A 16,836-nucleotide genomic window follows, 5' to 3' on the forward strand; every position below is an offset into this window, starting at 1 on the left:
GCATCAACAATCCAAACATTTTTGTTCCTAACCTAGTCTAAGACACCGCATCTTTCTTAATGTGCATTAATGTTATTCAGCTTCTTCTCTTGTAAGCACTGAAAACTATCTGAGCCACTATTCCAGTGGGCTCATTTACCGTAAGACCCTAATGCAAAGAAGAATATCTTGAAATTCCTTTAAAGACAACATAATTCTTTTTTAAACAAAGAATTAGTGAACTTACATCCAAATGACTCCTATCTAAAGCCAACTAAATAGTTATACCTTTTTAAAGAAGACAGGCTTTGTTCTCAATCACTATTAAGAACAAAGGAAGGGAATATATGAAAAGTAATTGGTAGTTAAGTTTACATGCAAGTAGCAGTCAAGCAGAGAAGATATTTGTCTTAGCACAATCAAAACATAAGGAAACAAATCAATAGACATTACCGTGTGAGAATAAACTAATTAAATTTTTTCTAAAGAAAGATGAAAGTACACATAACTCCATGGATAAAGGGCAAAGACATGAGCAGATGCAAAGCTAGGATTCTCCTCAACAGGAAAACCAAAAAAAGGTCAAATTCCACACAGAATAACATTTATATAGAGAGCTGACCAATTCAGCTGCAAGACAGCAAAACCACTCTGGCTTTAGTGCATAATCTGTTAATGAACAGAGTAGCTCACAAGCTGGAAGAATCTGAAGCAGGCAAGTATTCACCACTTATACACATGCATGTATATATACACATCTGTATGTACATGTATCCTTCCCAACTGAAGTAATTCTTTTGCTTTCAGAATAGGATCTCATGAATTATTTGCTTCTTGCCATTATAAATAAATCTGCATTTTCTCAAATCTTGATTGTATATAGAATTCTTTCAAAACCCTTCAAATAGGTGGTAGCTCAAATTTTTCCCACATCTTGTCAGAAACCGAGTTATTTCCATAAGTCCTTTAAAAATCTGCTGATCTACTTCACGTAAAAGTTAGCTTGCCTTTTTTAGTAAAGCTATTAAAATGTATAGCATTGTCAACAAGACTTTTAATATCCAGTTATCTCTCTATATGCAATTACTTTCTGTAAAATCTGTGGTACCAGTTGTCCATTCTGGGTACCAGACCCAGAATGGGTTCTGATTCCTCTTACTGCTATAGGACTCCTGTGCCCACTCTGGGACTGCCACTTTCTTTTCCAGATCCACAAGTAAGTCTTTGTACGGCTCACTGCAGCTGCAATTCTGGCATCACATCACAACGACTGCACTCACTGTAGCCATTACTACTCAAATAGATACATACCTACAGAACAGGGACATGATTTTCAGAAACCTGAATGAAAAGGTACCTTCAGAAAAAAACAGATTAAAAAAAAAAAAAGAAAAGAAAAAAGAAAAAAGAAGAAAGAAAAAAGAAAAAAGAAAAAAGAAAAAAGAAAAAAGAAAAAAGAAAAAGAAAAAAGAAAAAAGAAAAAAGAGAAAAGAAAAAGAAAAAAGAAAAGAGAATGGTCCCAGCTTGTTTGTGTATCAAGTTATAAGGAGAATAAGCTCATGTTGGTATTCACTTAACTCCAATACCTATATACCTCACTCATAAAGGCTGGCCAACATTTTGATAAGACACTCTTGCCTCTCCAGGAAGGAAGAACTTAGTTCCATATCCAAATAATGAAAGCTCAAAAACTTTTAATTCAATTCTCCACTGAAGCCAGAGAAATGTTTGAATAATGTATGTGCCTTTAATCCATGGCCCCTTTGCTCCTCTAGTTCAGTCTCTGTCTTGCTCTTGTTTTCCTGTAGCATTTTGAATCAGAATGGATTATGCACAAGGGACCTTCATGCACTGCAAGCTATTTGGGAATTTAAACAAAGTCCTCTAGCTTAATTAGCCTTCTCCTAAGGTGATAAATGCCATTTTTTGATGTTGCAAAGGAGGTTTACGGCCAAGCTAATAACTGACACTTAACCATACATTTCCTGAGCTGCAGTGTTAAACATATCATTTCCCTGGCTTCACTAATATAACCAAGTGTTAACTCACAGTACAGACCCTGAAGGAAATGTTAAGAGAGGAATAACAGTTTTGCTGCATTTGCATACTCAGGATGCACAGTAATGACTGTGAGTATTAAAGCCTGTTACAGCTTCTTCAAGACTGTAAACAGGGAACATCTTTAACTGATAGAACACCTAAGAAATTCGCAACAGTGCTACTCTGCTTGGAATGAAAATCTATCATGAGAAAGCAATTTTAAAAGTAGGGGGCAGATGAATAATTCAGTAAAAAATATGTCAGTCACTGAACAGACTATAGAAAAACTACTGCTTTTGTTATCATTAGAGGCATGAACAGAGGTCACATCAGCCTTACACCAAATAATAAACAGATTTATATAAATTAAAATGGGAACCTTTTTGAAATAGTATCAGAATACAGCACAACATATTTTATAATGACAAAATAAAAACCTTTCTTGGATGAAAGTTATCCTGTGAAGTTTCAGGCCACAAAAATTGCTGAGACATAAGGTTTATAAGCCTAAAAATATGTACTAACCAGATTTACACCACAATTGTTAAACAGAGGATTTTGTTAGGAAAGCTTCACTTTCTGTAACTAAACTAAACTAGTCAGGCTAAGTGAAGTGCCTATGTGTGCATGAGCATGCATGCGCAGACCTACGCACACAGATCTATAGTGGGATGAGGGAAAGGGAAGAGAATGGAATTAATGGTATACCCTTGATTTTGACCACTCTCTTATGTTCTTTTATCTTGTCTTTCCAATATTCTGCAGTCTGGAGAGAGGGGTAGATTTATCTAGGCAGCTAAGCTCTTTGGAATACAGAATACATTTTCTTAAAATGATGTTTCACAACATATTTTTCTTATAGAAGAAAACAGACAGAAATATGGTTCTTCCCTTGTAGCTTTACTTCTGCTCCCTCTGACCTTTTCCAGATTGTTTGTCCTCCATCTTTGGGAATTTATCTTTCTAATTTTTAAGAGTGAGATGGGCCTGCAGAAAGAGGATGTATTACTAATTCTAGAAGTTAAAACCATTCTGGCTATATTACTGCTGCCAAAATCCTTTGACAAGTGTGTTATTTTTACTTTTTCAGGGAATATTTAATGAGCATCAAATATTCATAGAGGATAGATAATATTTAAAAGACATCTTTAAAGGATTAAAAATGTGCAATTTCTCTCATAGTGATTACTACATTAGGACCTACAATATATTTTCATTAGGCACAAACTGTCTCCAAGGTGATAGCAAGAAAAAAAAGATTTCATAACTTTCAGTACTATTTGTATGGAAGCTCATATCCAAACCTGTGTCTTGGATAGCCTTCATGTTAGCCTCTCTTCCTGTAATCAAACAGCAGCTATTCTCATTCTCACTCATGATTTTATGAAGTCTGAACACCATTTGTAAATGAAAACACAGGTACAGGAGACTTAATGCAGAATGTGTGATTATATAATATTTTTTAAGATGTTATACAAGAATACAAGAATGTTTAAGATATCCACGCATAATATTGTGGGTTTTATTGAGGAAAAGTATTTTCCCGACCACTCCAACAAGAGGAATATAAAATTTCCTCCTCTATTATTGTTTCTTTTCTTTCAGTCAAACAGATGCTTTGAATACCTCTGGAACGTTATTGTGCACTCTGGAAAAGAACTGCCATGCTTCCCAGCATACAAGGTCCTTAAAGGTACAACTACAAAAATCAGAAGTCTAGGATATGTGAGGTGCAGTACAGAAAAACACAAACATGCTTGTTTATGGAATATAAATCTCAATATGAATAACTGAAGGAGGTTGTTCTCTCAATTTATATTTCAGGTTTACTACTGTTTTTTTGAATAAAGAAAGGAATAAGAAAAAACAATTGGGGTAAAACTCTTTATACAAAAGTAATGACAGTTGAAAAGTAAGAAGAAAATTAGATACCTAAAATAATAGATTATTAAAACCAAATCAGGAGTACAAAATATCAACTTCCCAAATGCCAAAAAAATATCTCAAAGTTTCTAGGAAGCTTCTTAAAAAGTTTGTACTTCTTTTTCCTGTTTCTTTCTTATAAATTAAACTAGAGTAAACACTGAGCTTCATGACAGTTTATCCTGACTTTGTATTACTTAACCAGTGCTCAGTCAAATCATTCTATCTCCTCCTCTATCACATCTACATGTTGCTAAAGTAAGGATAGCAATCTTCGATGTTTGTAAACATTCATTTTTTAATGGGAGAAGGGAATGTTTGGCCTACCCAGCTCATTTTATCTACTTCATTTAGAAGTCCTGAATGAAATCAGAAGATTTAGTTGACAGTTTTTTGAACCATTAGAGCATAGGACAGAGATACCCTGGATATCCTGGGATGTTTACTTTCATTTGCTTAGTAAGCCAAAATTCATAAAGCAATGAAGAAGAAAACAGTCTCCAAAATGCCCTGCCAAAGAGTTGAAATTGCTGTTACTGGAGATGCTGAGAAAATTCCTCATACGACTGAGCCATGGAAGAGCATTTAGTCAGACTTTTTGTTTTGGTCTATTTTTATCTCCAGCTATCAGGGGCACAGAGGGGGAAAACAAAGAGCAAGGCCAAGAATATTCTCTCTTCCTGCTAACATTTTGGGAGACAAGAGTAGGAGTCCTGAAGCGCCTTTGGTAAGTACTTGTTTTCTACAAGTGTGAGAGACTGACTGAAAACAGAACAGGTGAGAAAAAAAAAATCCCCAGAGTAGACTCTAAGTACATACTTCACTGACAAATTTTATTTTACAAAACACAGGCAAGTCATTTTACAACACTTCTCACCTGCTGCTAGTAACTTATCTGAGATGACACAGAGATTGCAATCATTTTGGAGAAACAACTGCGAGTTTTTCCTCCCATGAGGGATAGAAATGTGAGAGGGGAGAAAGGAAAGGTGAAGTAGAAAAAAGAAAGAGAAAAGTTGATGGTTTCAAAAGACCACAATAAGGATCTTTCTGTTTGAGCACACTGTAGAAAATGAAATTGTTCTTCAGTTTCTCTCCTTGGCTATGGTTCTTGTTCTGTATTTCCAGTCTATTCCTAATGGGGAAAAAATTTCAGGAAATAAACATTAGGCAGAGCAATAACAATGATGTGATTTGTCTTAATATCAGGAAGGTTAACTATGGAATACTAAACATTACAATTTCTCTAGTCTATCTGAAACATCCTACGTTTATAGAGCCACTTGGACATACAGGAGTGAGACGTGGTGTTTTCCAAGCCTGTATATTAAGAACATTGTCATTTTTATTAAAAAGGTTCTTGCTTACCCTCCTGCACTCCTATCATGGGGTGACTGACAACTCCACACCACAAGAAAATCTTGCCAGGAGGATAAGAGATATGTGGCTGTCACATTCAGTGAAATATAGTCAAGGGGTCTGCTGCTGAAAGGACTTTGGTCAGAGCTACCAACCAGGCATAATTAAAATAGACGTTTTAGCTCCCCAAATAAAGTCTTTCCTTATGCACGTGTATATATATATATAATTCTTATTCAGATGTTATCATACAACATCAGCCTTCTAACAAGTACAAGGTGCTAAATGATGAAGCTTACTGAATAGTTTGGTCATATACTGAGATATCCATGATTTTTCACCTGTCCAAGAGGGTTTCCAATTTTAGAGCCCAGTTACTACAACTGTGTGTTTATCTGAGATGCTCTAGACAATTTATAGAGTATATTGACTTTCACGAGATGCATTGTGAGTCTTGCCATGTGCTGAGATTGTTGGAAGACTTTGATTATGTGGACTTGAAATTTTAACCACACAAAGACAATAAATTGGCAAATTTTAAGCTTTTCTTTAACGGGCTTAAAGTGTCTTTGAATCAATAATTTACTTGTTAAATTGCCAGGAGGCTGGTAAATTCCTACAGTGTTCTATAATTGGAATAGTCCAATGTCTTATAGTGAAAGATTTGTATTGCAAAGACAGGAAAAAGAGAAGGACAAATGCATTCCTAGACAGGGAAACTACTGAATGTGTATAGCCTAAGATAGAATATAAATAATCAGAGGGAAAGTAATTTTGAATTTCACTATCAACCTTCTTATTAAAAACAGCTAATAAAAAACTACACTAATCAAACAGATCCGTGCAATGCGACAGAAACCTCTTTATGCCTGGAATAATCATCAAAAGTACTGTTCCCTTTATGCTAGGAGCAGGATTATTGTTCTGCCATTGACTGCCTATGGAGGTAGCTGAAGAGCTGCCAGTTACAGAGGTTTACTCATCACCAGGTGCTAAGTAGACTGTGTGACTTAGACCAAGACCCACAGATTTCTTGAACAGGCATTCAAAGCTCAAGTTGTGCACTTGATCATCATATGCTTTTCTCCTACATTCTTTTGCAGTATATGTTGGACTTTTAGTGGAATAAAATCACCCTGGTGACTTTCCAGGGACAGATCTCCTAGAAAAGGAAAGTATGGAAGTACTGGCTGTTCATACTCTCTAATCCACATGGGTACTAGAGCCAGCTGGCACAGACAAGAAACTGGAGCAAGCCTGCCAAAAAACCAATTCTTCTGCAGCTGAAATGCTAAAAGGCATTTGATGAGAGGCATGTAGTGAAAAGAAGGTTGCTTTTTGCCCTGCTTACCAAGCAGGGCTAATCATGCTGAAAGTGTTAATTCATACTTTCACAGATACCTTACCTAAGCCATGAACCTGCTCTAACTACAGAGAAGAGCTGGAAAACAGTACTTGCCTCTGTGAGTTCACTTATCTTTTTGGAGAATATCTGTGACAAGGGTTCTATTTTAGCTTGGATAGTTCTGAAGAATGTATTTCTTTAACCTTGAGTTATGGAAATTTCTGGTTCAAAAAATCTCAGATTCCACTGGCGGAATCTTATATTTAAATTGTGCTATTTAACTCAAGCATTGGAAATTGGACAAATTAGATACTGCTACACAGTGCCCAAATGCAGGTGAAAAAGGAGGCTTTTCTATTTTACTGGTATTGTAAATGCTTTTGACCCATCTTATTCATTGATGTCATCTCATAAATGATTGCAGAGAAAAAGGTTACTATAAAATGACTGCAAAACTTTTGAGTATAATGGAGACATGGAATGGATTTCTCTAATTCTTCTGTTCATACCCAAGGGTCTAATCGCATCACTTGAACAGCTCCCTCAGGCATAATGTGAAGGTCAGTGGTTTTACTCTGCTAACCTCTACTCATCTGTTTTGGATTCCTGTTCATATTGGTATTACTGGCAAGTTGCTAAAGCCAGAATCATCTTATGTCACCAGACAATGTGTATGCCTCTTACACAGAATAGACTCATGATATAATACAGATCCCAGAAGATCTCAACACCTTCAGCAGCACAAATCAGAGTGAAAACATTAATGTTTATCATCCAGGCTATTACTGTCAAACTCTGCCTCCAGCTATGCAGGTACCACAACATTAGCAGTAGCATTTACATTAGGCAGTTGTGTGAGGTCTTTGTGTGTGTTCTCAAGCAGTTTAGAATATAAAGAAACATTGATCCATGCCAGGGGATTCTCTGCTGACATACAGGATCATATGATATGAAACAAATAAGATCAAGTACACACACTGATACCTTCTCAAATAAAATCTTATTAAGGAAACTTTCTAAAAATAAGGGATGTACATTAGGTTTTAGTTCAGGCAATCCTCTATTTGTTTTGAAGCTCTTAGCTCTTCCACATTTGTTTTTTGTTTTTTTTTTAATTAATTTTCATTAATGCTGCATAAACACTCAAAAAAATATGTCCTTTACACAGACAGCTTACAACTTATATATGATAATAGATATCATTAAAAAATATTCATCTCCTGCTGAGTGGAATCCTGATTAGGGAGACTCTTCCTTTATGTTCATCTTCTCTCAGTAAACTAAAACTCCATGAGAGAAAGAAGTACTTACATTCAGAAATGTAGTAAAGTTATTTGGCAAAGCTCCTAACCTAGATGTTAAATGTTCTCTGCTCTTTACAAAGTACCTGTCATTGAAAACAGATAGCTGTTACATTCCTGTACCTTTGGATTTGGCTGTTGGTGGAAAACTAAGAGATTACCACTGTCAGAGGCAAAAAAAGCAGTACAGCAGATGTAGTTCTACAAGCATGTAGTTACCTTCCAGGGAAGAAATATTCAAAAAAGCAGCAGGAATTATGTACACTTTAAATAATTGGAAAAGTTGGATTACTTGTGCTTCATAAAAGCAATCTTTTTCATGCTCCCATCAGCAGTGTAGGTATTCAGTAAGAAAATTAAATTGTTTATGATATTAATAATATCCCTTTATCCTGATTTCTAGCTGTGTATCAATTATCTGATAGAAATGTATCTGCAGATGCTCTGCTGTTCCAGCCTTGTTCATCTCTTGAGACAGCTACTTATCAGAGAAAACTTTCCTACCGATCTGGTGGCTGCTGAGACACAGGGTCACACCCCTATGTTAATCCTGACATGTGAATTTTAGCTTAATATTTCACTAGAAAAAAAAACCAAAAAACCTCTGACTTTTGGTCCCTGGTAACAGAAATTGTTTTTCACAGGTCACACTGTTGAATATACATTCTGTGTTCATATCTGAGACATGTAACAAACAGACTTGCATTCTTTGAGGAGCAAGGTCACAGGGATGTTTAGTTGATAAATGCTCTATTTTGATGCTTTGAGTTCTTAACTCTGCTGCTTTGTCTCTAATCCACTTTTGAATCTGTGCTGCTGGGGGAAAAGCTGCTATTTCTGTACTAGGAAGGTCAAACAAATGGTTTAAATGGGAAAAAGTATCAGTAATCTCTTGATTTTTCCATTTCCCAATTTATCGTGTAACAGGGGAAATATTACAACTAATCTTTTAACCTTTTAATGGGACTAAAGATGCAAGTAGCTCAGATGCACTACTCAGAGTGGCTATCACATACTCTCTGGTCTGTTTGTTTGGGATTTTTTTTGCTGGGAAATGTTTAATGATTACATTTGGTGCAACTTTGCTTTTTGGTGGATCAAGTCCTGCCTATCTGAATAAGTGTATTGGTGAAGAAGTCTTTACAGCCAAGTTCCTGACTGACAGTTTTCCACTCTCTCCACTTTAAAGCACTTTGGTGCCATAGTTCTTCTGATGGGTTCTGTGTGCCGGCAATTACCCTGATTAAAAACCCATCGGAGACTTTCTAAGGTGACAGCCTAAAGTTTTAATGCTCCCTGTGATTTATGAAAAGGCATGCACACTGTTCTCAAAATGCACAAGCAGTTATTTAAGACGTGGCAGGCCCAAGTATAAAAATACGAGAATTCCAAAGGTATTTGTCCTCTCCAAATATTCTTGGCAAAAAGAGAGTGCTCAATGTCAGTAAAGAACACGCACTTGTTGCCACGTTCACAGTAACAAAATGATGACTAGGAACATATTCCGTACACCATATTATATTTGTATAGCTCAAATTCTTGCCAGCCTAGACCTGCAGGAACCATTTCTGTATATTAGAACTCACCAAAGGTTTGTTATAATTTTTTTGTAGATATATGGCCATTCAGAGGCTGTCTAGAAGGTAGGATTTTGATAGAGCACATATTACGGAAATGTTCCCTCCCCACCTCGGTCATTTCTGAACCCAGTTCTCAGTCTTGGCTCTAAGTAGGCCTCACTCTGGGGTGCTTGAATTCTCCTTTAGTAAGGAAATCTCTAGTACCCTTGTTTGACTCTCCGTTTTTTGGTGGCTTGAAGGCAGCATATGCTGCTAAGATGATAAAAGGAAAACATTTTTGATTGCTTAACTCCTGAAAACATGCTAAGGTTATTTATTTATACTAAATGCTGAAAATCAAGCTGGGAAACCTGAGAAAAAAAACTGTCAACAAAGTAATTTATCTGAAGAGGGATGAAGTGCACCTTGGGAGTCACTTTTTTGTGGAGTGTTTTCAAATGGATTATAATATTTAGAGAAGATTGTTATACTAATAAGCAAATTACCTGCATAATAAAAAGAGATGTTTTTAAAGGAAGCAAAAAAAAAAAAAATAAAATTCAATATTATAGTACCATACAAGTACTGGAAAGTTAAGATAACAACCCATCGACCAGACTTTATTCCTTACCTTTCTTCCATGTCTTTTTCTTTTTGCAGTGTAAGAGATTGAAATGAATCAGAATATCTATCCAAATAGAGTACACTGGTCACCTTTGGAAAAAAAGATTTTGCATTACATAGCCAACCTTAATTTGCATAGCAACCTTAATTTGCAAGACCAATCAACAAGATATGAATAAATATTTTTTCTAAAACTAAGCTGGTAGAGATTCTTGCCTTACTGTAATTCTTCTTATCTCTGTCCCATTTGAAGAAAGCAGAAAAATGGCATCCTTAAATTTCTTTGCCTATTTTGTCCAAAGAAACTTAATATTTATGAGGAGGGTGATTTGTTTGTCCCCACTGCTTCCTTTCATTATTTTCATTCTTTTGTCTGATGGCTATGATAAAAACTTGTCACAAGAGTCTAAGGGTGTCATCAATTGCAAAAAAGAGCAATCCAAAACATCCTAAATATTGGATGCACCTTTTCAAAATCAGAACTGTCCAAGAACTTTTACTGCTGTTCAAACATTATCCAAAATTAATTTTAAAAGTCAAAACATGCTGACAAAAGCTCTTTTCTAGTCATGAGGAAGACTGCTATTGCACTTAAAGATGAATTATGTAAATTCATTCTCTCTACCTTCCAACAGGAAAAATAAACAAATAGCCTTCTAAATAAGGGCAAGACAAGAAAGTAGAAGGGAATGACAATTCACCAAAACAATGAATAATAAAAAATATGGCAGCAGCCATTTAAAAGACTGATATATTTTCTAAATAATAGCCTAAAAATTAATTTGTCAGAAAGTTGTATTTCAGAAAAGGAAACACTTCTTTTGCTTTGTGCATGAAAAGGGAACGTGTTATCTCTCGTATGTTTATATAACATTAATCAGTCCAAAAAATACAAACTTCTACTTGCACTATCTGCAGACCTAGAGAAATTAATTGCTAGTTGAAACTATTCAAAGTACTGAAGGTTTATTACGCATTCAGTATAGTTTATGTTAGCATGGAATTCTATCTTATTCAACTATACTATAGAAATATATATAATAAAACTATATATATATATGCTACGTATATATAATACTATTAAGAAAATTTCTTGCATTATGGTGAAAAAATCAGTTGTACTGTAGAAATGTTGGCAAAATTCTGTAGAGCAATAGGAGAGAGAATTTTCCCTTCTAGTTCACTGTGGCTATCTACAACATAATATTTAACAAATAATATCCATATAAACTTACATTGAACAAAATTTAAAAAGGACTTATGGAAACTTCAAGTCAAGTTTGGATAAATCCTACTTCTGACCATGAAAAAGAATGTTGAAAGGCAAAAATTAAGAAAATTTCATTCTTAGCTGTTGGTAAGAGAAAATGGGTACTAATTTTTTTCATTTAGGTAGCAGTTATATGGAAATTAATCTAATTTCAGACACACTATCTAGGTTTTTCCATATTTGCTCAGATTGTCTCTCAAATTCTCAGACAAATATAGAGATGAAATTGTAAGCATTTTCCAGAAAAAACACAAGCACAAAGGACGACAGAAAACATAGAGTAAAAGAATGAAAGACATGATCCAGTTAGATGCAACTAACCTGACAGAGTTTGGGTCACCTCTTCAAGGATACTACTAAACCATCATATACCTCTGTCTTTATGCATTCTATGTCCCTCAAAACCCTAAATGTAAATGATGGCATGAACAATAGTCCTAAAGGACAGGTAGGTTTGGGAAGACAATATGCAAAGCATCCTCTCTTGCTTCTTCTACACACTTTATATACTGAGCATGATGTCATTTGGTTTGGAATATCCCTTTGGTCATCTTGGTCAAGTCTGAAATATGTAGCCAGGTTCAAATGCAAGGCTACTGCTAATTATGCTGGAAGAAATCTTTATTCAGCTTACATGCACTCAATAGACAAGCTTTTTTCTACCCTACAGACTACAAAACATATTAGATATCCAGAAACACATGAGTTTTCTTTCTTTTAATCTCTTTATCCATTCTATTATCTGATATTTAGTCTTTGTGCCTAAATCAATATTGTTGTGGTAGCATGAGAAATTTTTGCCACATTGATTTCCCATAGCACTGCAATGTCACATTAGCTCAAGGTGAAGAAGCTAGTAGGATGAGAGCAATAATCAGAATAATAATGGAGTAATTATAAAGCAAATTTCACATAAGAAATTGAAATGTTTTGTTTGGGTTCTTGGGCTATTATAAAGTTCAAGACCAAAACAAAAATGGTTGTTAACATCAAAGGCATCGCATCAAATCTTCCATTTCTTGACAAAATCAACATCTCTAAACATGTTAGTGTATTAAATAAGTGTGGGAACCAAACAAACTATTGTTTACTGGCATCAGCTGAGTCTCCTAATGCTCTGCATTATATTTTTCTTCCAGTGTTCTTATGCTTTCCTCTTAGAGACAATTATATGTGGGTGGTTGGAGTAGACAAGGAGTGTGTCTTAATATTCCACAGACAAGAATATCCTGAATCAGACCATATATCTGACAGTGTCTAAAATGAAAGGTAAAAGCTTCCATTATTAATGACTAAGTGCTTCTCTGGGATATAACTCCAGGTTTGTATCTACTGTTTAAACCATGAGGTCATCAAAGTAAAAGCAATCTTGTTACTGGTTATAAAGAATGTGGCTTTGCTATCAGGTTAACTCACAGTCAAGCTTGCACAAAAGTCTTTATTTATTTGATTATCCCCACTGCAACTTTATCTTGAAAATTGGCTTTAAGTTAGAAGAGCCTGGACACTGGTAAAGAGCTGTCAAAATGCAAGCTCATGTAACCTATGAGGTTAGCTCTAGACAGCAACCTTCGTCTTCACCAGTGCAACGCTGGCCATGTGCTGCTGTTCCTATCATGAGGGCAACATTTTGCAGAGGTGGTTGTTCTAATGCAAATTTTTTTCAACAGTTATGTCAACGTGGATGTCATGGGGTTACTTTATCTTTAAGAAAGTTAAAGTTGCTGGGGACTCCTGGGAGTCTTTTCTCCTGACCAATTATCGGTCATTGCTGAGAATTGACAGCAGTTTTAGCCATTAAAAAGTAGAATCAACTTGTGAACCTCACCTTAAAGTGTACAACCAGAAGTCTGTGGCTCTTTTTGTTTGCTGGCTGTAAAAAGTAGCAGAGCTTCGGCTTCTCGAGCTCTGCCCGGCCACGTGTGGCCGGGCGGGGGCCGGGCCGGGCCTGCCGCGTCTCCTGTCTCCCGGCCGGGAGATGGGGCTTGCGGGGAGCTTGCCCGGCCCGGCCCGATCTCTGGCTCGGCTGCAGGTTTTGCTGTAACTACATTCACTAGAAAACTGCTGAGTGAAGAAGGAGAGGGGCTCTGGGCCTGCTGCAAGCAGAGGCGGTGACCACGCTCTCCAGAGCAGCTATGAAGAAATTTCCATCGCAGACAGCTCCAGCTCCTGTTCAGCAGAAATCACCGAACCATCTACAAAAGCTTGGGCAAGATTTTAACTCTTTCTTATCCAGATGAGACTTGCGGATTAATCTTTTTATCCAGAGAGAAAAAAGGAGAGTGATCAACATAAAAAGAGACTTTATAAACTACTAGTGGCAAGAAAGAAAAGAAACTTCAAGAAAGGTAGAGAATTAAGAAGATGCTTTAATCAAGCTGAAATATCTTTCTGTTAAAACTATGGGGATGGACAATAAAGTCCTGAAAAGAACTCTTTTAATTCGTGATGGAGTATGGGGAGGAATAAAATGTTCAAAGTGTAAATTTGAGTAAAAAGCAGAGTAATTGTGGTATAGTAAAGTGCTGGGAAATTTGAAGCCTTGAGAGGCAATGAGAAAACTGTTTTCTAGTGAAGCGCACAGAAACAGATGAAGAATACTTTTTTGCCTTTGACTAACTTATCCTTAAAAATGCTATCCCCAAACTAATGACCTATAACACATTTCAGAGTGATGTGAAATAAGAGGAGTGAGCTTTGATAACAGCAGCTTGAGCAGCTGATATCAAAGAAACAGAAGACTATAACAAAATAGCTTTCTTGTGAGAAACTCCATAAATTAACAGAAAGGAACTTCTGTTTCTCTACAGAAACTGAGGAAAAGACTATAGAAAGAATTGGGACTGTTTAAACCATCAAAATTCTAAAGTTTTTGTCTCTGTTGTCATGTGAACAAAAGAATGGTGAACAGTTAGAAATGAAAAGGTTTTTTCTAAAAGTTTATTCTAGTGTTCTTATTCTTGTAGTTTGTCAATAAACTTTATTTATTCCTTTTAAGTGTTATGCCTGATTTGCTCTTGTTTTAATCCATATCTCACAGCAAGAAATAAATAATCCTTTTTTCCCCTTTTTGTTAATTACTGGTTCAAAACCACGACAGTGGACAGTCACAAGAATCAGTCAGGTAATTAAAACACCTGAACTCATCTGTTCTAAAAGTCTCAAACAGAGAGCTGATGCATTATATTGTCAGAGGGTCTAGTCCTGCATAAGACTGATGAATTTAAGGTCAAAGTAACATTAATTGGGCAGGTCAAAATTTCTATTGGCTATTTAAAAGGTTCAATATTTCTTGATTACATTAATAACTACAATGGTGACTTGTGCTTACACTTTTCTTGATTGCTCTTTGAAGTTAGTCTAAATAATTCTGCATGTGAATTAATCTGAATATCCACAGATAACTTCATAACTATGGGGAAGTACTGGGAAAAACTGATGCATCATCTAATTATGTGTCCTGTCCTCCATGATGGTATAAGAACATGTTAATAAAAGCTTTATTTCCTGTGTTATACACTCACTGTCCAAGAAGTTGTTAAATCATGTTTTGTTATCTATTTCTTTACTAATGATTTCTAACATGGTATTGCTTTTACACAATTGCTACATACTGAACTGATGCTTTTACAGAGCTGTGAGTCATAACCCCATAATCTCACTCCTGGGTGGTAATGGCCAGCTCTGAAACCATCATTTTACATATGAAAATAAATCTTATTTTTTTGATAGTATCTGAAATTTATCTACACTAAATGTGTATTTTTTATTTTATTAAACACTGGGCTTTATAAAGTATAAAGTATATTATTCTGTGACAATGGTTGTAATCCATATTATTATGAAAGTGTCACAAACAAATTTAATCACCTTAAAATTTATAATCCTTTTCAGGTAATTTGCAAGAAAATAGAGTGAGGCCCATTTAAATCAGTGTTCTTTGCACAAAATAATCTACCGTATCCTGGAAAGAGCATAAAAATTAAAGCAACAAGAGAAGGAACACTTTGAATATTCTTCCAGAATCCAGCAGTGTATCATTTGTGGACCTTAGCAAATAGAGATGAAGATTTTTTATTTAGAACTTCAAGATGAATATTTCTTCTATTAATTTCTTTGCTTTCCAAATCCATCTCAATTTCTACCATCCACAGGCTTCTTTAAAAAAGCCCGGAGTGCAATCACTTCTCCACATTAGAAAAAATAATTTAGACAAAAATAAATTTAATTTAACAAATTTTATCTTTCCATCAGTGATCAAATATTTTCCTTGGTTTTTCTTTTGGCCATGCCAATTCAAATGATTCAGTGATATAACAAACCCTTTGCAGTTTTCCCTAGTGCAAACTCAAACTGGGTTTTGGAGAGTTAAAAAATCTGTGCTTGCTTGTTCCAGTGGAAAGCATTTATTTCAATGCTTTTTGTTTTGATAGTATTTCTATATGTTTCATGGTAAGGATAATGGTCCTTGTAATAGTACAATTTAACATCGTATTGCCATTCATTTATTGTAAGGAACTTAGTGAGTATTAAACTCCTGTATGCGTGTCAGGTAATATGAAAGACATGGCACATGGGCGTACATGCGAATATAATCACTGCAATAAAGAATTTAATTTCTATAAGTTAACCACAGAAATTCACAAAAAGCATACAAAAGGCCAGCATTTTTCTTTCAGCTCCTAGCATCTTCAGGACTGATGAAAACAACATGCAAATGGCTATAAATAATAGGGTAAATAGAATTTAAAAAAATTGCACCTGACTTGAGAAACTAAAGAAAAGTTAAACAATCCACATGAGATCATAGGATTTAACAGTGCAGCTGAATTCTGCTTTCTGATTCTATAATCAAGTGATGCTGTCATGCTTCCTGTAATTATTATTATTAATACTAATTATACTGTGTCAGGAAAAAGGTATTGAACACTGAAAAATTTGTAAACTTTGTTGGTTGATCTCTTAATATAAATAAAGGCTTCCAAAGTAAAAGAATTTGGTATGATTATCTTGAAATTGTCTGCTGTAGAGAATAGAGAAAATGGGGCCTTGATATGTGCTTTGTTCTTAGGCGTCCTGGAGTACTCACTTCATAAGAGGGAAATAGATGAGAAATAGTTCTGAAATGAACTCAATTGACCTTGGCAACAGGCGCACTAATGGCTCTGGGAGTGGAGAGCAGGGCAGGCTACTTAATCCTCAGTGTCAGAAAGCAATTAAATCTGCTAATTACCAAATTATGTGTTCAAATGCTCAAAGGCAAGCATAAGCAGTAATGATTAACCATTTTGCAAAGAAATTCTCTCCTCTCTCCAACTGTTCCTGAGTATTCCCAAAAGATAACATTTTCACACAGGAGCAACTTCAGCTAACTTAATGTCACACTAAATGACAATGATAGCCTTTGCTTTCTCCTTGGAGATGGTACATTTATGA

Source organism: Poecile atricapillus, chromosome 1, assembly GCF_030490865.1.
Source record: "Poecile atricapillus isolate bPoeAtr1 chromosome 1, bPoeAtr1.hap1, whole genome shotgun sequence".
Lineage (NCBI taxonomy): Eukaryota > Metazoa > Chordata > Aves > Passeriformes > Paridae > Poecile > Poecile atricapillus.